This window comes from Macrobrachium nipponense, chromosome 27 (genome assembly GCF_015104395.2).
Source record: "Macrobrachium nipponense isolate FS-2020 chromosome 27, ASM1510439v2, whole genome shotgun sequence".
Taxonomy (NCBI): domain Eukaryota; kingdom Metazoa; phylum Arthropoda; class Malacostraca; order Decapoda; family Palaemonidae; genus Macrobrachium; species Macrobrachium nipponense.
In genome coordinates, this window is record NC_087216.1 from 34,850,658 (window position 1) to 34,877,361 (window position 26,704).

Genomic DNA, 26,704 nt, shown 5'->3' on the forward strand with positions numbered 1-26,704 from the left:
ATTTTTAAAGAGTTATTGTAGGTTGTGTGCATATAACACCGAAGACGATATCAAATGTTAAAGTTTCAATGAAGAAAGATCAAGATGAAGCCACTGACTGTTGTACGCATCCTTCACCTGCCATCTCTGTTGAATCCGTGATATGAGGCGGCTTATAAGCGAGGATCAGTATCTAATTTATATATGGATAGGCAGTAGTTGTGAACAGTCTTCATTGCGCCTTTCAAAGAAAGAGAAAGAGAGACCTTCGATACGTAAACGAGAAAGTCTGTGGAAGATACAGAAGAAGTTTTCAAATGTAAGAATATCGATGTTCATTTTATTCAATTAATAACAATGGTTGTAGGTCCTGACCGGCTTCGACTTTACTTCTAAGTCAATGGCGAAAGACCTATGCCCAATATATTATTTCACAATCTTTTGTTATTTTTACAAATGTGTGAACTTTCAGTTCCATAATTTTGCAGCAAAATTTTAATTGCTGGTATTTTATAAACGGAAAACTATTTTTTTCATATTTGCAAAAACTAACATTTAGAGGCTAAAGAGTAATACACACACACACACACACACACACACATATATATATATATATATATATATATATATATATATATATATATATATGTGTGTGTGTGTGTATAAATATATATATATATATTATATATATATATATATATATATATATATATATATATATATATATATATATATATATATATATATATATATATATATAGTTTTAGCCTCTAAGTGTTAGTTTTTGGTCCATATAACGTGGTAAGTTTCTTGTTTTTATGACCGGTAGAATTATGCAAATGGGAAAAATATATATTTTTCCGTGTATCAAATAGCGGTAATTAAAATTTTGCTGCAAAACTATGGGAGTGAATGTTTACAAATATGTAAAAATAAATATTTCCATTGGTTATTTATCCATCGCACGTAAAAGATAGAGAGAAAAGACAGGTAAGGGGGTGGGGGGAACTTAAATCACGATGGATTTTCCCCTAGAGTGAACCCATAGCAATAAAAATCTCTAGCAGGAACTTTGCTTCCATTGAGAGCAACAATAGCAATTAACCGCTGCGCAGAAATACCATCAGTTGGCACGGCCACTGATGATATTAAAAACGTCTTTACTCAGATTTATACGTGAATTTATTTTGGTTTTTTTCCCGAATGAAATTTTGTAGTTGGGGTGGATGGAATTGTTTTATGCCATAGAGTCATAGACAATGTGTGCATGTGTTTGAACGTGTATGTTAGTGATTTTATTCACGACGCCACATAATTATTAATTATTCATTCCATTGTTATTTTATTAAGATTTATTCTATTTATTCCTTTAATAATTCGACATATCTTGTAGGAAGGATAAATTTGTGAATGCTGACGTCGCGCTTTTCGTTGTGCTTCATGACGCGTTTGGGAAATATCAATGGTTGATCGCGTGAATCAGTAGATACCACTCTAGCCCTACCGACGAGTCCTGCCAGGGAAGCAGTTGAGCGCCTTTGCATGAAAAATCCATGGTGACTTTGTTGATCTAAGTAGCACACTTCAGGCTACCCCTTCTCACATTTCCATTTAGAAGTATTAACAGTCCTTTAACCCGGTTGTTTGTAGTAGCAAACATATGTATATAGAATTATGTATGAAAATTCGTCAAGTAACTAAGTCTACGGGCATAACCAGCCTAGTTTCACGGGGAGAACCAGCTCCGTTTCAGGGAATCCCTTCTCACCCCCACCCCCTTCAGAGGGACGGGGGAGGTAGGATGAAGCCCCATTATAAACCATCTTAGGAGTCACCACTATAACCCTGCCAAATTTCATGCCCATTGGACCAGCCGTTTGGCCGTGATTGAATGACAGACAGACGGACAGACATTACGCCCATTATAGTAAGATAGCTCGTGATTCATTTTCTTCTTCCGCTTTCTAGTGACTATAACCTCCCCTCTTTCAACAGGCGTCACGTAAGGTCCTTCAGGGTGGTGTTCCTATATATGCACTACGACTTTATGTAGCTTTCTTTATACCAGGGCCATATAAGGGACGTCGTGTCGCCAGCTCCATTAGCCTTTACACAAATAAAAACTAATGAGAGACTCCTCGTTGGGAAATCTCCCGTAGGGGGGATAGTGCCGTCAGTGGACCTCGTACGGTGCACTGTAGGCATTACTTAAGGTTCTTTGCAGCGTGCCCTCGGCCCCTAGCTGCAACCTTTTTCGTTCCTTTTACTGTACCTCCTTTCATATTCTTTTTATCTCACTTTCCACCCTCCCCTAAAACTTGATTTATAGTGCAACTGCTTTGAGGTTTTCCTACTGTTACACCTTTCAAACCTTTTACTGACAATTTCCATTTCAGCGCTGAATGACCTCATAGGTCCCGGTGCTTGGCCTCTGGCCTAGATTCTATATTGAAGTAAATTCAACTCTTTGGGAAATCAGAGAGAGGCCATTCATTATCAACATGCTTCGCTTTTGACATCTTTGAACCCTTGATCTTAAAGTCATTTACAATATCGTCATTGTTTTCAGTGGTTTGATACAAATATAATTTGCCTACTCTTTAGTGTATTCTGCAGCTTGTTAGAACTTTGTATGTCTAATGCTTTGCAAGCAGTCTTTTCCTAGATTAGTAGCCATAGTTGTTCTGACACTAGGATGAGTGAGTCAGTAATTAGAAATTGCATTTAGTGAGTTTTTGGCGTGCAGAAATAAACAGTAGGGAAAAAAAAGGCGCTGAAGTTTCTTCGGCGCAATCGAGTTTTCAGCACAGTGTATAATGCTCTATGAAACTCTCAGCCGACACCCATGAAGCTTTCAACCACGGCCCGGTGGTAGCCTGTGTTTTTGGCACCTAGTCACGATCATGACTAATTTGAACCTCAAATGAGATCAAAACTACTGAGGCTAGAGAGCTGCAATTTCATATGTTTAATGATTGGAGTGTGGATTATTAACATATTAATTTGCAGCCCTCTAATTTGTGTGGTTTTTAAGATTTAGTGGGGGGGGGGGGGGGGGGCACAGACAAAGCCACCTCAATTGTTTTCTTTTATAGATAACAAAAAAACTAAAAACGCAGCAACGATTTGCTAGTCATATCCAATGCTATTATTGTTTGCTTTGTGCCGTTTGAGAACGAACGGTCCTCTTGGGTGTCCGTGTTGTATTCAGGCTCTGTCTCTGACACTAAACCAAATTCATTGTCCGATCTCATCTCGGGTCGGAGCTTTGCTTTCGAGTTAGATTTTTGCCGATGTGGCCTTCGTTCCACCTTATCGAATCATCCCCTTTGTCCTATTTTTTTCCGATTGCATCCTTAAATGGCCTTCTTTCTGTTAGTTTCTCCTCGCTTAAATTTCCCTCAATTCTTTGCCTACTCATTAAGCTCTCTCTCTCTCTCTCTCTCTCTCTCTCTCTCTCTCTCTCTCTTGAAAGTAACAGTAAAACTGGTTAGCTAATCTTATATTGTTATTGTCATGAGCTCTCTCTCTCTCTCTCTCTCTCTCTCTCTCTCTCTCTCTCTCTCCTCCTCCGTCCTCTCTTCTCCTTGCTCTAATCTCCTCTCTCTCTCTCTCAGACTGAGCACCTACAGTGCCTTGAAGAAGATCACCCCCGGAGTCTCCTCATATTTCATCTCACCTTCATCTTCGTGCAATCAGATTTTTTCCTTTCAAAATTGCGATTCTCAAGTCATTTTCTCATTAATAATGACGCAAATGTTGTCTTTACCTTAATTACGTAATTAACTTGGCGAGGGTGGACTTTAAAAAAAAGACGGGGTGTGGGGACTGCGATTATGAAGGAGGGTTAATCCTCGTTGACAAATAATGTTGAAAAGGGGGGGGGGGGGGGAGTCGAACGTAAATTGTATTAAGTCATTTTTCAGGAAGAGTCAAAAATCCAGGGAGCGATCCTCGAGAACGCTTGTTGCCAAATAAACGAGGCGATGGAAGGACGCTAACGACGAGAAACAGAAAGTAACAGTTATCGACTCTGAAATAAAGAGCGATAAACGGCAAGGAGCCACTTTTAAAACGTTTGAGCAATTATAGAAAACGAAGATGTAAAGAAAACTGAGGGGAAACTTTGGCAGGCAACGAGTTCTTTATGAACAAAGTTCCGTCAAACGAACATTTTAAGAAAACTCTTTCGCGGTTCAAAGAGATGTTCAGCTTTTTTTCATAACTCATTTTTATTGACTATGAACCTCAAAATGAATTAAAAATAATAATAAAAAAGGAGTGAAGAAATAAAAACCCTTCCCGTGCCGTAGACAAATGAAAATCGACGAAACGAGAAGAGGTTCTTTTCCAAACTTTTGAAATCAAGACAAGAAAAACGACAAATAAAACTTAAGCAATAGAAGGACCCTCCTGTCGCAAGGAGTTCAAATTTATTTCTTTTCTTTTCTTTTATTCTTTAAGTATTATTTTAAATGAAGTAAAGTAACTATCATTATTGTGGACCGTACCAATCTTTAATATTAGTTTTGATATTGTTCATGTCTCTTCCTTTCTCAGTTACATGTTGTTGTAAAGCAATTATATTTATTACGCTTATACTTGTTTATATTATTTTACTTCTATGGAGGAAGTCATGCTTGATTGAGTAACGAAATAAAATGAATGGGCTCTTTGTGATGATTTTTGTATTATTATTATTATTATTATTATTATTATTATTATTATTATTATTATTATTATTTTTATTATCTAGAAATGGATGATTAGGACGAAGGTTATCTTCTATTTTAAACTCCTCACGCCTGTGTGATCATATTTACCGAAGTAGAACATTTTTTCCTGTCTCATCCCGAAGCTAACACTCCCCCCCCCCCCCTCTCTCTCTCTCTCTCTCTCTCTCTCTTCTCTCTCTCTCTCTCTCTCTCTCTACGCGCTTATGTAAGGATAGCGTTGGCTGGCCCAAAAAATCTCTCTCTGTAATATCATTAGCATAAGACTTCCCATCCGGGAAACAATTTCGCATATTGTCCCTCCAAAAAATGTAAGTAAAAAAAAATGAGGAAACGAACATGACAGGAGGAAACTCCGGCGTACATATCTTCACGAAAAGGGGAAAAATTCTAAGTTGTGTGGTCGGGAAATTTTTTGTCATACAGTCGACTAGATCGAGTGATGTGTTCAAAAGACATCTCATCTCACGATACAGATTTTCAGGTACACCAACGACCTTATTGAGATCGTCAATATAAACAAGTGAAAAATGCGCAGAAGAATCGAGTTTTCGGCACAGCACATAAAAATAATGCCGTATGAGCCGCGGCCCATGAAACTTTCAGTCACGGCCCAGTGGTGGCTTGTCTTACAGTGTTGCCAGACGGACGTTTATGGCTAAATTTAGCTTTATATAAAATTAAAACTACTGAGGCCTGAGACCTGTAATTTTGTGTGCTTGATGATTGAAGGGTGGACGATCAACGTACCAAATTGCAGCCCTCTAGCCTCAGTAGCTTTTAAGATCTGAGGGCGGACAGACATATAAGAATTTCAAAAGCTCTCTTTTACAGAAAAAAAAGGAAATAAACGCTTCTATTTTCATGATTGATGTATTGAAATATATGGATTATTGCATTTTTTTTTATAAGTTTTCATTGCGTCAGGTTTGGAGGAGAATAAAGAAAACAAAGTGATCCGACTGGAATTCAAATGCTAGTCCTCTAGTAACCGGGAGATAGGAGAGAACGTGTACTATTAAGAGAGAGAGAGAGAGAGAGAGAAAGAGGTACACAGCAATCAAATTATTCTTTCACTCACTCTCTCTTTATCTCTTTTTCTGTCTGTCACACAAAAGCGCAAAATTGAACACCTGCATCAAACACGATTTCAAGTTTTTTCTACATTTTTTTATTATTCTCTCTCTCTCTCTCTCTCTCTCTCTCTCTCTCTCTCTCTCTCTCTCTCTCTCTCTTCCAGAGTCCCATCCAACCCCGCAGTATCTAATTGAATCAAAACAATACAAACAGCATCATGATGAAATTAATTCAGTCTCCACACACACAGCTCGACCTTTGTTCTCTACAAGTGTTCCAGCCGTCATATACATCACCATTACCCTTGACTAATCCATTTATGCCCCACCTGAACTCGGCTGACCCTCTCATACACCACCAACTGAACGCACGCAATTTCCACTGACGTCACTGCAAGTATTCCTAACGTCACTGGACACAGGCAGTCATATCGAGGATATGCCTCATTGCAACGCTTTTCGTAGCCACCCCAGTTTTGACACGTGTAATGAAGGACCTTTTATGACCTGAAAGCGTCCAATTTGGATGCCACGAATGTACTCCTTTGTTGCCTCATGAACGCTCTCCACTTTAGGCCAAATAAACGATCCTCACTGAATTTGTTCCACCATGAATTCAGTAAATGCACCAAGCTTTAAGGTGTCAGAAGTATACCACTCTGTGACCCTTATGTATAAAGTGTAGTATGTACTGCTCTTGACCGCACAACAATCTGATACCTAAATCTTATGCCTTTTGACACATCATTCTAACTGCCTGGCCGTTCCCCTTGAGAGGTCGTTGAACGCTCATCTATTATAGTGGACACCGCGTTCTTGAACGTTTTCCTTTCTTAAACCCTTGGCCATACGGCTTTCTAACTACAAAACAAACCTCATAGTACTTTAAACAACTCATCATTCTAACGTCATTGAGCGATCCTCCTCCTAATACCTTTGAACGCATATTTCTAAGAGGAGCTGAAGCGCTCGATTATCATTCCGCTAGAAACACCGCATTTATGTATCATTTCACATGCACTTCGAATGCACATGTTCAAATGCCCTTAATATCATTATTTTAGCATCACTGACTTCACCCCGTTCTAGTATCATTGCACGTACTCTACTGTAACGCCTGCAACCTCACCATACACTAACATCCGTGCACATATTCTGCATTAACGCTCCATTCTCTTTTCCTCTCTCTCTTGCAGGTGGGTATGGCACCCACATCGTAGGCGGAAATGAGCGGTTCCTGCAGGCTGGATCCTCCCTGTCTCTGGAGTGCGTGGTGACTCACACAGGCGCCCCTCCCACCGCCGTTCTGTGGTACCATGACAGCACCGTTCTCGATTACGACTCTCCCAGGGGAGGCATCAATATACAGGTGAGAAAGATAGTGGAAAGCAAGCAGGTGAAAGTAGAGACAGAACAACAAGATAGTATTTACCAGTTTGGATAGCACAGAAATAATTTATATATATATATATATATATATATATATATATATATTATATAATATATATATATATACATTGGGAGTTGAATAGATCGGTAGCGGTGACGCGGTAATGATAAGTAAAATGATACTATAATGTCTACCTATCCATCTGTCACTATCAATCACTGTTTTCTTTGGGTATATAGTGCTTCATTTATGTCTCCATATATGTCTAGCGTTACGGGGACAGTAGTGGAAGAAAAAAGTTGAAGTTTTCAAATATTCATGTACAGATTCTCGATTATTGAGCTATATACATTAAATATATGTTTGTGTTTATGTGTATATTTCAGTTATGTGTGTCTATAAGACGAGCAGTTATTGTTGTGAATATTTTCACCGCAGTGAGGCGAAGGTTAACTTGTTCAGGAATTCATTTTGACTGATTGTTTAGCATTCACATTTGTTACTCTCTCTCTCTCTCTCTCTCTCTCTCTCTCTCTCTCTCTCTCTACTCTGAGCCACTACAGTCAACTAGCAGCTAGGTATATAATTCACTATTTAGGATAGCAAAGGCATACTAGATTCTGAAGAAACGTACCCACGTTATACTCGTCGTCCTGTTTGGGGATCGAACGTTGCTCATCCAGTCGTGACCGGTGAATCTGGCTGAGAAAAAGGGTGGAGGTGGGAGAGAGAGAGAGAAAGAGAGAGCATGAAAAGAACGGTTATAAGAAATTTGAACGACATCATATCACCAAATTCCGTTTGAACGTTAGAACGAGGAGAGAGAGAGAGAGAGAGAGAGAGAGAGAGAGAGAGAGAGAGAGAGAGAGAGAGAGAGAGATCAGGAAAGTATGTCGAAACAATGGAATGCTGTAAGAGAACAGAATTTTTGAAATGGACCAAAGCTTTTATGGTTCTTCGTCCGTCGACTTCTTGTATTTATGCGTGTGTGTGTATCCCTGCGTCTCGAATGCACGCATGACCGCTTCTTTATTCCCTTCGCTCTGTTCTCCTTCATTTTTTTTTTTAGCTTCTGAATTAAAATAACAATAGACGGGATAAAGCAGAAGGTTTTCTCTAAAGGGGAGGGTCCTTTATCAATTGAAAAGCATATATAAAAAAGGGGAAAGATTTTAAAAATAAGATCATCAAGAAAACTTCATCAATTCTCGAAGGAGAAAGCCTCAGGAAATATCTTAGCCAGCGATTAAAGGGAATAAGAAATGATGGAATGGGATAAGAATAAAAGGAGAGAGGGATTATGAAAAGATGCGCAGGAGATTTGGGAGAAAGGAAAAGAGGGTCCGAGGTGATATTAAAAAGTGTCGGCGTCTGAATATTTTCATTGTTCTTTATTCTCTGACAATTTCTGAGACGATTTGGGGAGGTTGTCGTTATGTCGATTCTGATATGGGGCTGTTCTTGGATATATAAATATATATATATATATATATATATATATATATATATATATATATATATATATATATATATATATACAGATAGATAGATAGATAGATAGAACCTGTAAGTAACTTATCACTAGATACGTTTCTAATTGTAACAACCACAACCACAATGCTTTCTTCTCGACCTCTTCCCACTTTTTGGATACACTTGTCACCCTACAAAGCCTTATTAGGTGCAGGTTCTAATGCCATTGCGGACATCAGAGTTACTTCATATTCTATTACTTCATATTGTCGCATTTGGATCTAAGGCTTTTTAGGGGCAAGCATCTCCAAAGCCTGAAAAGTATTCGAAAAGTTAAGAAAGCATTGTGGTTGTTACGATTACACACACAAACCGATATATATAGTTAGATAGAGAGAAAAATATTTACAAACATTAAGCTACAAATGTCATAATATCCAGTTTGCTCTACCTCAGAAGCAACAACAAAAGGGAGTCGTAATTTAAAGTGATTCTTCACACTGGTGATTCGAACTCTCGACAGTGAAAACGTAAGAATACTTGCACTGAAGTCTGGGGTTGTCACTGTCGGGAGTTCGAATCTCCTAGGTGACGAATCACTTATCAGTTTTAATTCCCCTCTGGTGATATTTCATAGGTAGAGCGAATTGGATAAGATAGATTAATGTCTGTGAAAATGGGAAAAAGCTGGGAAGAAGAAGAAGAAGAAGAAGATTAATGTCTGTGAATAAAAAAGGTGTCGGTGATATGATAGAAATATATATATGTATGTGCATGTATATGTATATATAGTCCTAATTTGAGTGTTATTTAGCTTTTTACCAAGAGTTTAATTGTCACACCAATAGTCGTGTGTTGGGCAACAGTAATTTCAAGGTTTATGAAGAAAAGGGATTCTTGGTGAGCATACAGCTCATCTTGTTTGGCCAGAGATGGCCTAACTGCAGAAACTATTCCAAGACCTTTCACAACCACAATTGTTTCTTTATCGTAACTTTCTCTTACTTGATTCAAGAGTCAGTATAGTCCCTTTTCTGACAGAACCAAGAGCCTGGGTTCATACCATTCGTTCCATGGTCCTTTGATGGCCTCCGTTTGCTTTACTGTCTAGGTAAAGGTAATGATCTAACCCATCGATCTCGCTCATTAAGAACAAATAAGGAACAAATAAACAGCATCATGAGGGTTAAAGCAAAAGGCTGCTGGGAAGATGTCAATTGAAGACCAATGAACAGATTGTAAATGAGGACCCAAACAAAAGAAAAAGGCTTGAATGAAATAGATAATTGTGGTAATTTCAAGGAGACTAAATAAGGAAATTAAGAGAGAGTTTCAAGCGAACGAGGAAAAAAGGTTATAATATAGAAAGAATTAAAAATTAAACAGCGAAAAAAGGAAACGTAATGCGTATGAAAACTGAAAAATCGCGAGCGACGAACAAGAGCTAGAATAAGCTGTGAAGGAATGAGCTGGAAAGCACATGAAAAATATGACGAAATCGACAGGAGAAAAAAAGAGAAATCTGAAAAAAGATGAAGTAAGATATTAACGTAAAAGTTAAGTTGGTTAACTCAAGGATTGTTCAAGAAATTATATGAGACGTTAGAAATTAATCAAAGGAAAGATCCCGTAAAATGTAACGAAATGTTAATCTGTGTATTTTTTTTGTAGGTTTGTAATAACGACATTCTACGGGAAATGAACCCACATTTAGACTTGCTGTCCTCCAGCCCGGGATCTGGCTCTCTCAGCGCCTTATAAGTACGCAAAATGAAGGTCTTGTGGCCCGAGAATAGAGTCGATACGCGACGACGTCTTTGAAATCGGGGATTGCCTTCCTACTGACTCTCTTATCTTCCCGTCATTTTTGACGGCACTAGTTAGTGGGGCCCGGTACCCGGGCGGTGAGGCCGGGTGCCACGGCCCCAGACGATGTGACTGTACTCTAAAGTAACAGTTATCTAACACCGGTGTTTTTTTTTTTTGCCGTGCTAAAGCTCGAACTTTTTATTTCCTTTTCTTGTTATTTCCTATGCTGTTGTACCTGCCCTACTTGTCAGAACGTAAGAATTCACAATTCAGTGTTTACCGTAAGCTACCAATCGAGCGGTAGTTTTCCCGGATGTAATTTTCACTCATATCTTACCATATTCAGCCACGATATGAAAATGGCTTGGTCTTGTAAGTTAGGTAGTCACTGAGTAAGGAAAGACCCTCTCTCCTTCACCCCTCTTTAACCCCTAATGCCAATAAATTGGCCCGTCAGCTGTTAAGCACTTAAGTGGGTGGGATTCCGCAGCGGTGAAAAGTGCATACAGACAACAGACAGACAGACCAAACTACTGTTTTTTTGTAGTAAGAAAGTTACAGTAGTAGGAAGTAATGACGTATTGTCAGTTATATTCTTTGCCATTCTAGCCACTAATAAGAAAGACATTTCGGTTTAGCTTAACGACAATGTTCCCGCCTTGTCTCTAATCTTAGGTATAGGGACCGGAAAGAATCCCGTTAGGCAATGAAATAAGCGTAGTGTGTACGTCGTATAATGGACGAGAGCTACAACATTAAGAAACGTAACCATTGCATTTGTATATTTATTACCCTTTATTATAAATCTCTCAATAATCATTAGGAAAAGTCAGTTATCTAGAAAGAGGTCAGAGCTTCGCACATTCAATTACATTAAAAGGAATTGGACCTGAAAATTCTGATGACTATCCGCTTACGCTCCCCAGAACGCCCAGAAGAGCCAAGATAGGATTGAAAGAAGATTTTAGACCTCCTCACTTGCCGAAAAGTTTTTATTCTATTACTTTCTAATATGTTGTGTTCCCAAATTTGGGAAGTCCCTGTTGTTTAAGCTTTCTGAATCCCTTTATTAGAGCAAACAAAAGATTTCAAGTAAAAGGTTCTTAAGCTTTTTATAGCATTTCAGGGAGCCTTTCCCCTCGGCTTTGACTCGTCGATGGATCCATCCACACGCGGCCATCGGGTTTTGGAAGTTTTTCTCTGCTTAAAAACTTTCTTCCCAAATGACCTCGGTCTTTGTGGTCTAAAGCACATACAGTAATATCTCAATTTATCAGATGTATTCACTTAACTTTTGACTTTTTTTGCGATGGATTTTCGCTTGGTTATCCTCATCGAAGCGATGAATTTTTGGGTAAATATCTTGAACTGAATGCTAAGTGCAACCACTCCACCTCCCTCTTTTCAATTTCTTTCACTCTGAATGGCTGAAGTTGCCCCAGTGCTTGGCTTTTTAACCCAGATTCCATGAATGCTAAGAGGAAAGCGCAGTTTAGTTAGGCTATAAAATGTCTGATCACAGTTAGATGAGAGTTGTCTCTAGAATGCTGAATCCTAGGCGGTACTGTTGCGTCTCTGTTACTTATCAGATTTTGCCTTTTATGGAAAGGCCAGAACCCGAAGCATATGATGAGTCAAGGATTATTGTATTCTGTAAATTTTATTATTTACGGACTAATTGCCTCCGCCAAGGAGTTCATGTCTTTTGTTCGCCTGTTGTGTTCGTTTGGTGGAATGATTACGCAAGACATTGTGCTTGTTTTAAAAAATATACTTGAGCAATGGTGGACGTCGTGATTGACAACAAATGGCTGCAATTTAGGAGAGGCAGGAAACAAGTGAATTTCTGGGAAAATGAACCTTTTGGGAGGTGAGCTGTTGAGCCTTGGCGGAATTTTGCGGTTTTTAGCTTTACAGTATAACCGAGTAAAGATCATATTAATTTTATATATCAGCAGTATTGATTAACTTGATAAATAAGAATGAAGCCGAGATATAGATCATTTTTCTGTCGAGGTTTTCAGAAAGAGAACAGCGAGGGAGAATGTGGAAAGGAAGTGGTTATTCTGAATATACTTTTTGTCACGGATATTTCCAATGAGAGATTTTTAATATTTCCGATATTCTTAATATTCTGAAAGACGGATGTTTTTATGGAAGCTTTACATTTTGATCTGCCTTTTTGTATGGGGTAATGGCTCTTCTGTTACAGTGCTTCACCTTCGATTAAAATTATTAACTGTCCTCGTAAAAAATCTTGAATGTTATCAATACAAACATATAGTGTGTCTGCCATGGTAGCCGTTTTGTATTTAGAATCACTGCTACAGAAGGATGCAAAATGTAGAAAGACAGTTGTCATGAGAATGATTTAGTGTGACTGATATGCATAGGGAAATTTACGATTAAATATGCGATAGAATTATTTGTTAATATAATTTGACCGAGTGCACAATATTCAGAAATGCTTCTGTTTATCAGAATTCCAAATTTTTAGAAGCTGAGACATTATAGGTGTTAGTCTGGGAATTTAAAAAAAAAAAAAACGATTTCTCCTTTAATTCGTGAGTTATTTTTCGAAATGTACTTTCAAAAGCATGGACGGCAAACAAGGAATGGAAAAAAGCCACTATTTGCATAATTTCCCTGAACAAATTGGAATGAGAAAGGTCACACGGAAATAATTTTTTTTTGAAATGGGAATCTAATGAATTCAACAACATTCCCTGAAGGAAATAAGCTAAATTTTTTCTTTTATGCAATTTGCATGTAAAAAAAATCTCCGGCCTTTGCGACTGGAGCCATCAAAAGAAGCAGAGTTGCCAGGAAGCGTTTAAAGGCTTTCTTCCTGAGGAGAGAGGAAAAAAAACAATAAAGAAGTCCATTCTTATCTCCATATTCAAAACGCTTCTCCTTTCTCCCACTCTCTCCCAGACTAAAAGAGATAATAAAGAAGTAAATTCTGATGACCACGTTCAGAGCTCCTCTCTCTCTCTCTCTCTCTCTCTCTCTCTCTCTCTCTCTCTCTCTCTCTCTCTCTCTCTCTCTCTCTCTCTATTCGTGTTCAGATTAAATCATTTCACTTGGTTTAAGAGTTACTTTTTAAGTTGTTTGTTATCGTAATAAACACAAGGCCTAAACTAAATATTAGCATTAGATTCCCGTATATTCCTCATTTCCTTCGAATTTCTGTTAATTGTTCTGTATAGTTGTTAATGAATTACTCATTATTTATGAAGTCTTGATTGAAAACATTATTCATTTCTCATCAATTATATATTAGACACATTATTCATCTCCTATCAGTTCTGACGTGACACGATATTCATTTATTTTCAAATTTTATCATTGCCCGTAAAGTATTTCCAAATTACTTCAGTTTCTTTTATTTCGTGCTATCTTAGTCCACGAATCTTCGTAGGTTTTTATTTTTTTTTTTTTTTTGCTGTTACTGATTTTCCATTGTTTTCAATTTCATCTGTCTTCTTCTTTCTGGCAGCTCGGTGCTCTAATTATGATTTCATTCTGTGCAGTTTTAGCAATATCACTTTTTTCGTCAATCCTCGACTTCTTCTGAGACCCCCATACACTGAACGATTGTTTGAACGATTGTCTGAACGACTGCCTGTATCGTTCGCAAAAACACTTGGGCATGGGCTTGTCTGAATGCAAAAGTGGGCGGAGCTTCGAATCTGAACGATCTCGGTGGGAATCTGTCACGACCAGGGTGCTGGCTTGCGACTAAAGTCTGCCATACTCAGGTCGTTCAATGTATGGCTTTGTCTGCCGATATTACGCTTTGGCGCGCGTCTCTTCTAGAGATGATGCCATGTCTTCTCGAGGCAAAATCTTTGTTCAGACTGAAATCGGTGCGGAGATCGTTCATACTGTCTGAATAGTGTGTGTGTGGGTCGATAACGACAATCGTTCAGACAGTCGTTCAGTGTATGGGTGCCTTTACGAATCCCCAGCCAATTTCATACCTTTCCAGTCATTTCCTTAACATATCTACGAAATTCCACACCATTGCCAGTCAGTCCCACAGCATTTCAGCCGGTTCCTTAACATCAACCAATTCCCAAATTTCTAGACATTTCACTGTCAGCCCAGTTGATTTCCTGCCGTTTCCAGCCAGTTCCCAAAAGAATCCTATATAATGCCGCCGACATCCATAGTTCCCTTCAGAAGTTCTCCAGAGGCCGGAGACGCATTACGTCATCGCACCCATATGTCGCGACTGTCTGGATGCGTTAGCTTCCACGAAAGAATGGGCCGAGGAGAAAAGACGCGGTGTTACTCAGAGACCGAACGATACTGTCGGCCGCAGACGATACATCAAATTGCCAGGTAATAGGGAAGCAGGGAGACGCAATGGGAAGTAGATCAAAAATTGGATTTTCAAAGGGAAGGCTGCGTCGTAGTGGTAGTAGGTCCATTAGGACGAATCAGGAGTCAAGATGGATATTCAGAAGCTATTATCAATGGAGAGAGAAGTTACTGTGCCACAAAAGGAAGATAACTAAGGAAAAGGTGAAGACTGGCATGGGTATAAAAGAAGACACTGTGAATGGAAAGTTTCTGTTTGTGTGAAGCAGAAAAAAGGTGAAATTGGTATCTGCAATTACGTACAAAGCTTCTAGATTAATGGTTGTCTAAGGAATACTTCTGTCAGTCCTACGATTCTCATACATCCTGATCAGAAGACATGAACTTGGGTATAGGTCAGCTGGTTTGTCAGTCTTTCTCCCTTTCCCGTAATAATTTTGATTTCATTGACATTGTATAATAACATTAAACTCAGAGTGGCACATTGCGTTGGAAGGCATATGTCACTCCATTTCTTTCCTCCCCCTTTGTCAGATTCTCCATTCTCACTTAATACTGTGACGTTTTCCTCTCTCATTCTGTTCTTTTCTTGACAGGCGCGCTACCCAACATTTGAACATGAACACGTGGACACCTTGCTTATGTACAGAAACTACAAAATAATGTTTTCAGTCAATCCTTTTTAATTTATTTCCTCTCCGTACATCCCAGTGACCCTTGTGCACTTAAAATCTCTTCCCTCGCGCTGGTTCTTTGAATTCTTTACAAGTACAGAAGGATTCTGCAGGTACTTGTTCTCCTCAGAGTCTAGGTTAAATCTCATCTCTCAGTTTTTCTTTGAGATGCTCAGAGTTTCAAGTTATGATACCTGTTAACGCCTGCAAGGGGTAAAGACAGTGAGACCTTCTGCCATTCAGGTTATGTTTATTATTTATTTCCGTGTGTATTCCTTGCTCTGTTGTACTAAGTTACGTTCTCTTGATTGCTCATCCATAAGAAGACTTCGTAGCCATCCCCCAGAGTTTTCTTTTCCGTGGCATCCATCAGGCCAGAGATGGGATGATGAAGTAGAAGGCAAGGGGAAAGAGGAGGCAGCAGAGATGACCCACACCTACTTGGGAGAGAGTTACGAGAAGAGAATGAGTGGAGGTTTGTGGAAGATAAAGCACAGATGCTTGGTGGAATTTCACAAATACCCTTTCCGTACCAAGCCACAGGGACAAAGATGGTAATGGGGATACATGTATAGAATCTATTGGTCTCTTTTACCAATTTTTTTGTGTTTTTGATATCCAAAATATCCTTAACTTTTCGACCTTCTCACGCTTTTTCGGATACGTTTATCGCTACAAACCCCGATCCAAGTGGAAGAGACCGAGAAACTTGTATTCAGCATCTGGAGTCAAACCCATGGATGGGGAGCTTTGCGAGTACACACAGAAATACTCCCATCAAATTCTAATTGAGATCATTAAGCGAACTCAAAGCATTTGTGATGAACTCGAGATGTTTCGAGGCCATTGTGGCTGTTATAATAATTGCAATCCTACGCACATACATACATTATATATGTGTATATATAGGTATATATATATATATATATATAATATAATATATATATATATATATAAAATATATATATACACATCATATACATACGTACGTACATACATAGATTTTTGTACAGTATATATATATATATATATATATATATATATATATATATATATATATATAATATATACATACACATATACACACATATATATATACATGCATACCTACATACACTCACATACGAGTATATGTATGTTTTTATGCGGCCAGATTTCCAGGTATGCCATTATTTAATAAATGCGATATTAAATACCTGCCAATATTTTTAACACTGTAATCAACGTAAATTGCGTTATCTCTAATGGAATCTGAAATGAAAACCTTTAACGACCTCTGCAGTCCTTTGCAACCAAGGTTTGCTATTAATCAGTGTCTGCAAGACGCGAATTAATGACAGTGGATGAACCCGGCGCCTGGAAAGGGAACCAATGACTCTCAAGCAAACTTCATTATTCCTGACGGTCCAGAAAATAACACATTTCATCATTGAAGCCAAGAGGCCGTCCTTCAATGAAGGTAGAGTGAATATTTAAAGAGTTTATCGGAACTTTGACGTAAACAGATGAATGATATAGATGAATTTGTTGTACATAAATTCCCATGGCTCATTTCAACACTTCAATCTGATATCAAGGGTTCATTTTGGGGTGCAGAAAGAATTCCGTAAAAAGTAGAAGAAGGTTCTTGAATTAAAGCACTTGCATAAACTGGCAGTAAGATACTTTCCCGTTGCCAAAATTCGGATATGAAGAAATGTATCCTTACCAAAGATCATGATATTACTCATTCCTCTTGTCACTTACAGCCTTTTTTCAAGTAAGCAGGTGAAAGTAAGTAAGCGTTGTACATTATTTTTTCTGTGTAGATGAGCAGCTCAAGCAGGTAAGTGTTTTTCATTATCATCCATTTAACATAGGAATAAAGACTGCATCACTCCAGAGGTCCATGACACTTCCAGACAGTGAGTTACTGTGGATGGCCCTGGCACTTCAAAAGACTAGGTCACTGTAAAAACCCAGACTCTTTAAGAGATTGGGTCATTTCAGAAGTTCCTGGCACGTCAAGGGGGTTGAAACACTGCAGAAGACCCTGTCACTTCATGGGACTGGGTTACCGCAGAAAGCGCTGATTCTTCAGCAGATTATGTCGCTTTAAAAGAGCCTGGAACTTTAAGAGACTGGGTCACTTAGAAGGGCGCTGGCTCTTCAAGAGTTGTGTCACTACACAAGGCCCTAGCACCTAAAGAGACTGAGTTATTGCAGAAAGCATTAGCTCTTCAGCAGTCTTTTAGGAACTGTATCAGCGTAGAAGACCGAGGTTTTTCAAGAGTCCAGATTACCACAGAGGTCCTAACATTAAAAGAGACTGGCTCTCTGAAAAAGGCCCTGGTACTTCAAGAGATTGGGCTCTTGAAGAAGAACCTAACGCTTAAAGAGAGTAGGTCACTGCAAATGGCCCTGGCACTTGAAGAGATTGGTTCACTGCAGGAGGATCTGTCACTACCAAAGACTATGTCACTGCAACTGACCCAAGTACTTTAAGAGACAGGTTCATTAAAAAAAAGTACCTGGGAAATCAAGACTCTGGGTCACAGGGAAAGGCCCTGGTACTTAAAAAGACTGGGTCTCTGCAGAAAGACCTAGTACTTCAAGAGCCTAGGCTACTGCAAGATTCTCTGGCTCGTCAAGAGGGCTGAGTCACTTCAACAGGCTCAGACGACTTTAAGAGACAAGGTAACTGCAAAAGGAGCGTTCAAAAGACTGTTCATGGTAGTATGTCTTAAAACTCCAAGAGGCTGGTTCACTGCAGAAGGGCCTGGTACCCTGGTACTACAAGCTGCTGGGTCAGTGCAAAAGGACGTGACACTTGAAGAGCGTGGGTTACTGCAGAAGGGCGTGGCTCTTCAAGAGAATTGTTTACAGCAAAAGGCCTTGACGCTTCAAAAGACCTGTTCCCTGCCAAGGGCCCCATCACTTAAGAGACTGCTTCACCATAAATGATCCTGGCATTTCTTGAATCGTGATTGTTAAAAGAGAGGTAAGTGTAAATGGACTGCCTTTTTATGTAAACGACGATAACACCTTACCTTAAAGAGAACAACAAAGGTTACTTGTTCTGTGGAGTAAGGAGAAAGGAAGACAATTACAATCAGTTAATGAATGGCTCGGGGAACCGATGAGATTGATTGACTCTCATGTTCACCATTCCCAACACAGTGTCTGAGGATCAAGTCTGAGGAACTGGTAGGTAGCCTGACGTGCGCGTCAATAGCATAAGAGCAAGGATAAAAAAAACGTCGAAGAAATGTAAAACCTTTTGCTTTAACATATTTCACAATTCATAAATGCACGCGTATTATATATATATATATATATATATATATATATATATATATATATATATATATATGAGAATAAGGGAAAGAGAAAGAATTAAAGAAAAAAAAATAGTCGTCAAAGGCACTTACATCTACTCACCATCAGCTGACTGATCAATGCACACAGTAAAAATCTAGAATGCATTGGCATCAGTGCTGGAAAAAGTGAAAATAATGGGGTGGGAGGCCGACGACACAGAATGGGTTGCCAAATAATGAAATTCTTTCATGACTTTGAGGCTGGACGAGAGGAGTCGAACGGAGGGGGTATGGTGTTAGAGCCTGGGGGGGAGGGGGATGGGACGGAGGAAGGCAGACTATTGGCCAAGATGAGCAAGGAATTCTACACGATTTCCCACTTAACTTATAAGAAGACTTGAGGGAGCAAAAAGTACTACAGCAATGGAGAGGGAGAGAGAGAGAGAGAGAGAGAGAGATAAAGATAATTGGTAATTATGGTCATAAATGGACTGCAGAGAGACAATTATCTGTGAATGAATAGATTTTCTTCTTGTGAGATGATTGGGCGCTTGTGAAAATGCACAGAAATAGTCAACAAGACGCATACACACACACATATGTTGTCATCTTTATGAACGCAAAGGAAATAATCATGCAAAATTAATACATATATGAGGAGAGAGGAGACGAGAGAGAGAGAGAGAGAGAGAGATAACCCTTATACCCTTAAGTAGCCGTGTTTGTGAAAAATGTTGTGTAAGTTAGGCACACACACACATATATATATATATAAGTAATATATTATATATTATATATATAATATATAGATATATATATATATATATATATATATATATATATAATATATAATAAAAGGAGCCCATTAAAACACCAAAATATAGAGAGAAAAGTACTATATTTCAGAGACTGCTGTCTCTCTCTTCAGGTATATGAATGAGAAAAGTTTACAGAAAAGGTGGTATTTATACCAAGAGATCCGTCCACTAGTAAGCCAATTTAGGTCACCCCCACTGATAATCTTCCTTTAATCTTCTTAAGCGTTGGTTGAATGAAAACTTCGTCGACGACATCTGAAATCCTCGCGCCTTTTGAGATGTTCATTACCTGCTTCTCCTTTATTCCATCATTTGACTCTTGTACCGGCAGTTGCTGCTATAAATTACACGTGACAAATTCCAGTTTATTCTATGGTTATGTTCATTTATATGGTTGAAAATAGCCGAGTTCTGTTGTCCATACCTAACTGACCGTTTGTGTTGTATTAATCTCTGGGGAAGTGATTTACCTGTAAATCCGATGTAAGATTGGTCACAGTCCTGTCATGGGATCTCATAGACCCCAGAGTCCTTGGGAGATGTCTTTTGTTGGACGTTAATAAGGGATTTGGCTAAGGTGTTTGGGTAGGTAAATGCAAAACGGTTGGATGTCCCAAGGGTGTGGGTTACTCTCTTAATCGTCTCCAGGTGAGGAATTTTTATTTTATTGTTGGGTGTGTCTCTGGTCTTGTCTTTAGGGGGTCGGTAGAAAATTACGTTTGCTTTTTGAATTGCTTTCTCAATTATATGGTCAGGATACTTTAAAGACGAAAGTTGCTTGCGAATTAGTTCAAATTCTTTTTCCAGAAAATCTGGGGAACAAATTCATAAGGCTCTTAAGAATAGGTTGCTAGCTACACCTATCTTGATAGCTAAAGTAGTGAATATATGAAAGTGAGAACGTTGGTTTTCTGTATATGGTAAATTTGTATTCTGTCGTGTCTCTGATTATTAAAACATCAAGAAAAGGAATTTTGTTGTCTGTTTCCCATTCAACTTTAAATTTGATGCTGGGCACTAATGCGTTTAATTTTGAGAGGAATTCATTAAAATTACCCCACCTACAAGAGTCAAATGATGGAATCGGCCTTAATAAAAGAGAAGCAGGTAATGAACATCTCAAAAGGCGCGTGGATTTCAGATGTCGTCGACGACCAACGCTTAAGAAGATTAAAGGAAGATTATCAGCGGGGGTGACCTAAATTGGCTTACTAGTGGACGGATCTCTTGGTATAAATACCACCTTTTCTGTAAACTTTTCTCATTCATATACCTGAAGAGAGAGACAGCAGTCTCTGAAATATAGTACTTTTCTCTCTACATTTTGGTGTTTTTATGGGCTCCTTTTATTAGATGGAATTCTGTTGTTACAGAACATTTTTACCTGTCATATATATATATATATATATATATATATATATATATATATATATATATATATATATATATGTGTGTGTGTGTGTGTGTGTGTGTATGTATATATATAAAAAAAATAAACAGGCTTAATGTGATAAAATTTCGTTGTCATTGCCAATATTTAAGAAGATGCAGAAGACACTTGTCTTTATCATTCCGTTTTTCATGGGTTGTTCTAACTTAGTGAATTCTGGGTCATTGCTTGTAAACATTCGGCAGTAAATCACTCCGCATTTTTGTAGTCTTCTTCTCTTGCTTTATAAATATTTGATTATTTACCACCCTCTCTTCTCACCATATTTTCTGCTAACTTTTTTATTTATTCATTTATCTTCATTTTGCAAACGTATACACTTCACAAAATTTCTTCCTATTTCTCTGCCAGATGTTTTCAAAATAGAAGATTTGGCTTCTTCTTCCCCTTATTCTATAGGAAGTTAAATAACTTAACAATGCATTTCAACTTTTAGTTTTAATACGTAGTAAAAACTAACATTTTTAGTTCGCATTATTACTTCTTTACTCTACAGTCAAGTGTAGCATATGTACTAGTTTATGACTAAGATGAAATGGGTGTTATCTTCATTTTTATTTTATTTAGCTCAGAACCGCCATATCTATAGCCTTCTTTTTGTATTTTCCTTTACTTTCCGTTATCTGCTACTATGCTAATCTCGGTTAAGAAACCTTCATATGCCTCTTTCACGTCATCCAATGTTTTTCCCCCTTCATGTGGAATATGTTATCCTCCAGTAGATGTTTTATTCACTGAAATTCTGTTGGTATTCATTTTCATAAGTTTTTATCAATCAGGGGCTGTGGGTCTCTTACCTTTTCCAATTGAATTTTTCAGTGATTCAATCTTTTCCAACAAACCAATCGTTCAGTCTTACTGTCTTCTGCATTCTATGCATTAATATCCCTCAGCACGACACCGTTTCTTCTCATTCGTGTACTTGAGAAATAACCTTGCTCTGGAATAATGTCCTCTCTCTCTCTCTCTCTCTCTCTTGCTGCAATCCAATGCCTTGTTCCTGTGCTAATCTTAGCGACCCGTTAAATTAGGTCACATATGTCCCTGTTAAGCCCAACACCATAACACCGTTTGACGAGGATTCTTGCAATGTGAGGAAAACTGGATAATTCTGGTAACAGAGAACGAGGGAAAGGCTTTGTCGAAAGGGAAGTGATTAATACCGAATGTGATTTTAAACATCTGAAATATGGTTGCGTAGCAGGTTCTTATTGTCTCTGGATCAGTAAGGTGATCGAGGGAATGAATACCACAAAATCTCTTCACGGCAACTATATTCATAACGACGGGAATGTGTTACAAGACTGAAGACACACACAAACGAACGTAAATAAACACTTTTATGTGCATGCTTTTCAATCGCATTGACATTGTGTGTGTCATATTTACCAATGAATATTCAAATGCCTTTGGGCCATTGCATATATATATATATATATATATATATATATATATATATATATATATATATATATATCAATTAATGCCGTTGCATTTATTCACACACCGGTAACGACGCACCACGACGCAAAGGGCCTCTGTGAAATATCGTCACTCGTGTTTTCATGTGCTTTATCTTCCGTAAATCTCCACTCATCTCCATCCTCATTTCTCATAGTTCTCATCTAAGTAGGCTTGGGTCTTCCAGCTCTTCAGGTACCCTCGGTAGCCCTGTCTATACACTATCATGTGCACTGCCATATGGTATCATTAAAGTCGATCCTGTCAACCTGATTTCTAATATTCCTCTGAAAGTTTGATTCTCAGATAGAGAAAATCTTTTAGAACTAGTTTCTGTGATACCATCAGTGATTCCTTTTAGCTGTAAATATTCTACAAAGCGTAAGTATTTCAATATGTTTGACTTGTCAGACGCCACTAATTCTGCATCTGCTTCGATAATGAATAATTTCCTTTAGCTTTACTTGTTTACAGTGGCGTAATTAAGGGCGGGGCCGGTACGTCTAGGGCGGCTCCTCTGTCCAGTGAGGGGGGTGGTACTCTTCCAGTACTCTGGCATCTTTTGAGCGGGTCTGGTCTGGCATAATTGGACTTTGATGTCGTTACTTGCGAATTCGCTTCAACAGAGCTCGTAGGGTTCCGTTGTAAATCTGCTGTGTTATATTTGTGTTAGCTTTTGAAATAGAATAAATAATTGAGATGTTAAGGTTTAAAATGTGCGTTTAATTATCACCACTTTAGTGCTTTTTAGCACGGGAAAGGGGCGCCACTAACGCTAGTTCCGCCACTGCTTGTTTAACGGGCATGCCATAATGACATAAGAACTTCCTTATTACTGTCCTGTAGACGGTTTCAAATGCCTTCTTTTCTCATTCCATATTCTGCAAAACAGTCTAGTTAGGATTCGAAGTTTAATTCAAGTTTCAGATAAAATCATCTCTGCTGTGATTCCTTCAGGAACTTTTGTTTTCCATCTTCTAAGTTTCTTGATCATTGATCAAACTTCAGAAACTGTGAAGCCATTTATTTATAAGCAGATCCAAGTTTTCGTCAGCATCTGCTTTATCAATCGAATTATCCCCCTCATATCTCTTACATATACAAATAATTTTAAACATGTTTCTTGTAATGTCTTAAGGATATTAATTTAGCTTGGTTTTGAATTTGCATGGATGCAAAATGCGTTTTTATGTTTCTTGTATTCTATTGTCCACATTCCTCTTGTATTATTTTGTTCCTATTTTTCATTGGCTCATTGCTGTGTTGTTCATTCAGTGCATATGGCCATTGGGTCAGCAGAAACTATTCTGACAAGTTTATTGACTGTGAATCTTGTTGTTGTTGTTGTAGTTGTTGTTAGGGTACTTCTCAAATGAAGTCTTCCCTTACGATGGTGCGTCAGGCATTCGTAGTACCGTTTGTATACAGTGAAGCGAAAGAGGAATAAGTGAAAAGAAACGTAAAAATCCAAGCGTGCAGAGGAGCTTCCTGCAGACCGAGGGACGAAAATATTCTGCAGCAGACATTCATGTTGCAATGGAAGTGATTACACGCCTGCTTAGCTCCGAGGTCTCCCGTGAAAGGGACGCAGTTGTTTTCTTTCAGATGCATCTCAGCCAAGGACGTCACTTGTTTAATAATACTCCTCGATGGCCACTTACTTGTGCTGGATATGAATTCACAATAGGCTATCATTGGCATGGGGCATTGTTAGTGTCAGACCTTTCAATATCACCTCTTATTAGGCCGTTATCTACTTTATATCAGTTCTTGTTTGGGCGTTACTTATATATCAAATCATTATGGGATATTTTTGTATATCACTTGCCTGCTGTAATTCTTAAAAGGCTGTTATTTTCCTGATATCACTTATCAGGTGGCCATTATCTACATATCACATCTCAAGTAGACCTCATTTGCATAACAGTTCGTAATGGGCATAATTTGCATGATATCAATTCTCAGCAGGCCTATACTTGCATTAATTTACTTATTAATACGCAATTACAAACATAAATTTTGGATAGATATCAGTTGACTCGTTGCGTTACCGAGCCAGCATACGGACAGTCACTCATTATGTTTAGTAGTATTACATATTTCGACCAACTTACCAAGTCAGTGGTTGAATTTGTGGATTAAAATGGTTTTGCCACATTTATTTTCGCTACAGCACATTATTTACATTATTCTCACTTCTCAATAAGGCCTTATTATCACGAAGCACTTCTCAATAGATTATTATTTCTTATGATACATTGTTTCAGGGCATCGCTTCCTAAGTCATTATTTTCATGGGTAACTTCTCGTTAGGCCATTATTTGCACGAACTCACTTCGTGATAAGCATTATTTTCACGATATCACTTCTTAATATACTATCATTGGATATAATATATCACGTCTAGTAGGCCATGATATCATTTACATGGTACCGTTTTGCATTAGGTCAGTATTCCCCGTGTATTGCTTCAATTAAGGCCATTGCAGAGCTGTGATTGCCTTAGGCAAAGCTCTTACCTGGTCTATGTTATTAGTTAAGAGGCCAATGCCTACATATCACTCCTGACGAGACCATTATAGGATGTCCCTTCTAAAGACTTAAACTACATAAATGATACCACTGCAGAAGAGCTTCGTTATTATATATATATATATATATATATATATATATATATATATATATATATATATATTTATATATATATATATATATATATGTGTGTGTGTGTGTGTGTGTGTGTGTGTGTGTGTGTGTGCGCGCGCACGCGTGTGTGTGTACGTGCGAGCCCTCTAACGATGACCTCCTTCTTTGAGGATTCCAAATGTCGACCACTGAAGCAGTAGGTCAACGCTCAGCAGATATGAAACTGCATATCCATGGCATCATAGCGAGTACCACTGCACTCATAAATCAGGGTCTCACTATCTCCCCCTCCCCCCCCGCGCCCCATCCGGCCAGATGTACGTGGACACATTTAATCTTCCTCCCCCACAGGTGTGAGGTGATGTAAGTCGCAAGCATTATAAGTTGCCAGTAGCGTCTGACAATAGATCCTCAAAATGATCTGCTCCCCTGGGGGTTTGAATCCTCTCCATTTATTCCTTCAGTAGCTTATTGAAATCAGCGTCGACCTTCCTCTTCAGTTGTCGACGGTTTGAAACCCCCAGGGAAGCGGGATATTGTTAGCATCAGTTGTTAGGTGATAGTGCCTGTTTATGAAATGTATAGCAGTTCACGTTATGTATCCAGGTGACAAACATTGTTTCAGGGTCCTGTATTTGAATAATCCCGTAAAAAAAATCTCTGATTTATGTGCATATTTTGAATGGAAAAGGGCGTATGATGAGTTTTTGGAGGGCTCTGCACACTTTCCTCTTTCAAACGTGTTCGTTCCCAATGGCCTCTCCCCCCACCTCCCCCCCCTCCCTCAACCACCCATTCACCCACCCTTTGCGTTAGTATATGTATTTCTTTGCCATCAATTAAATGGCAATTTATTCTTATGACAGTATTTGTTTTCTTAATCACATTTGGGCATTTTTTGCTGTTAAACGTTGCTTAGCAAGATAATAAAAAAATAATTTAAAAAATTTTGTATGTCCGTATAAAGATATACTTATTTTGTGTAGGAAAAACAAGAAAAAGAAAACTGCAGAGTCCGCTACCTCCTCAAAGGGTTGACAGTTCACACTCTCAAGGTCCCTTTTGAAGAAACGGACCTCTCTCCAAATTAAATTCCATGTTAGCCGCGAGATCCATCTTTCATAAACTCTCGTTGAAATCCACAATTGACTCGTTGCGTTACGGAGCCAGCATACGGATATCACTTATTATGTTTAGCAGTATTACATATTTCGACCAACTTCCAAGTCACAGGTTGAATTTGTGGATTAAAATGGTTTTGCCACATTTCTTGTCCTTAATGGGAGAATGATATGGTCAAGCATCTGATTACAACAGTTTTTATTATACGCACAATTCCATGTTGCTAACAATATTGGCACTACAAACAGAATGATGGAAGTTTTTTTATTTGCCACCAAATCTGTAATCAAAATAAAGCAGTGTAAATCGATTCGTAGTGATTCAAGAAAAAGGAACACTTGAGTCACATAACTAAAAGTTTTAGTGGCGTTTCTGCAATCAACCCTTGTGGTCAGTACGTGCCAATACAATATGTTTTCATTTATAAGTATGTGTGTATGCGTAGCAC

The 26,704-nt window shown here is 38.4% G+C and overlaps 1 pseudogene; it reads left to right on the forward strand.

The window, feature by feature from the left end:
- Nucleotides 1-26,704, forward strand: part of LOC135201014 (zwei Ig domain protein zig-8-like) — a 1,050,703-nt pseudogene that overhangs the window by 963,946 nt on the left and 60,053 nt on the right.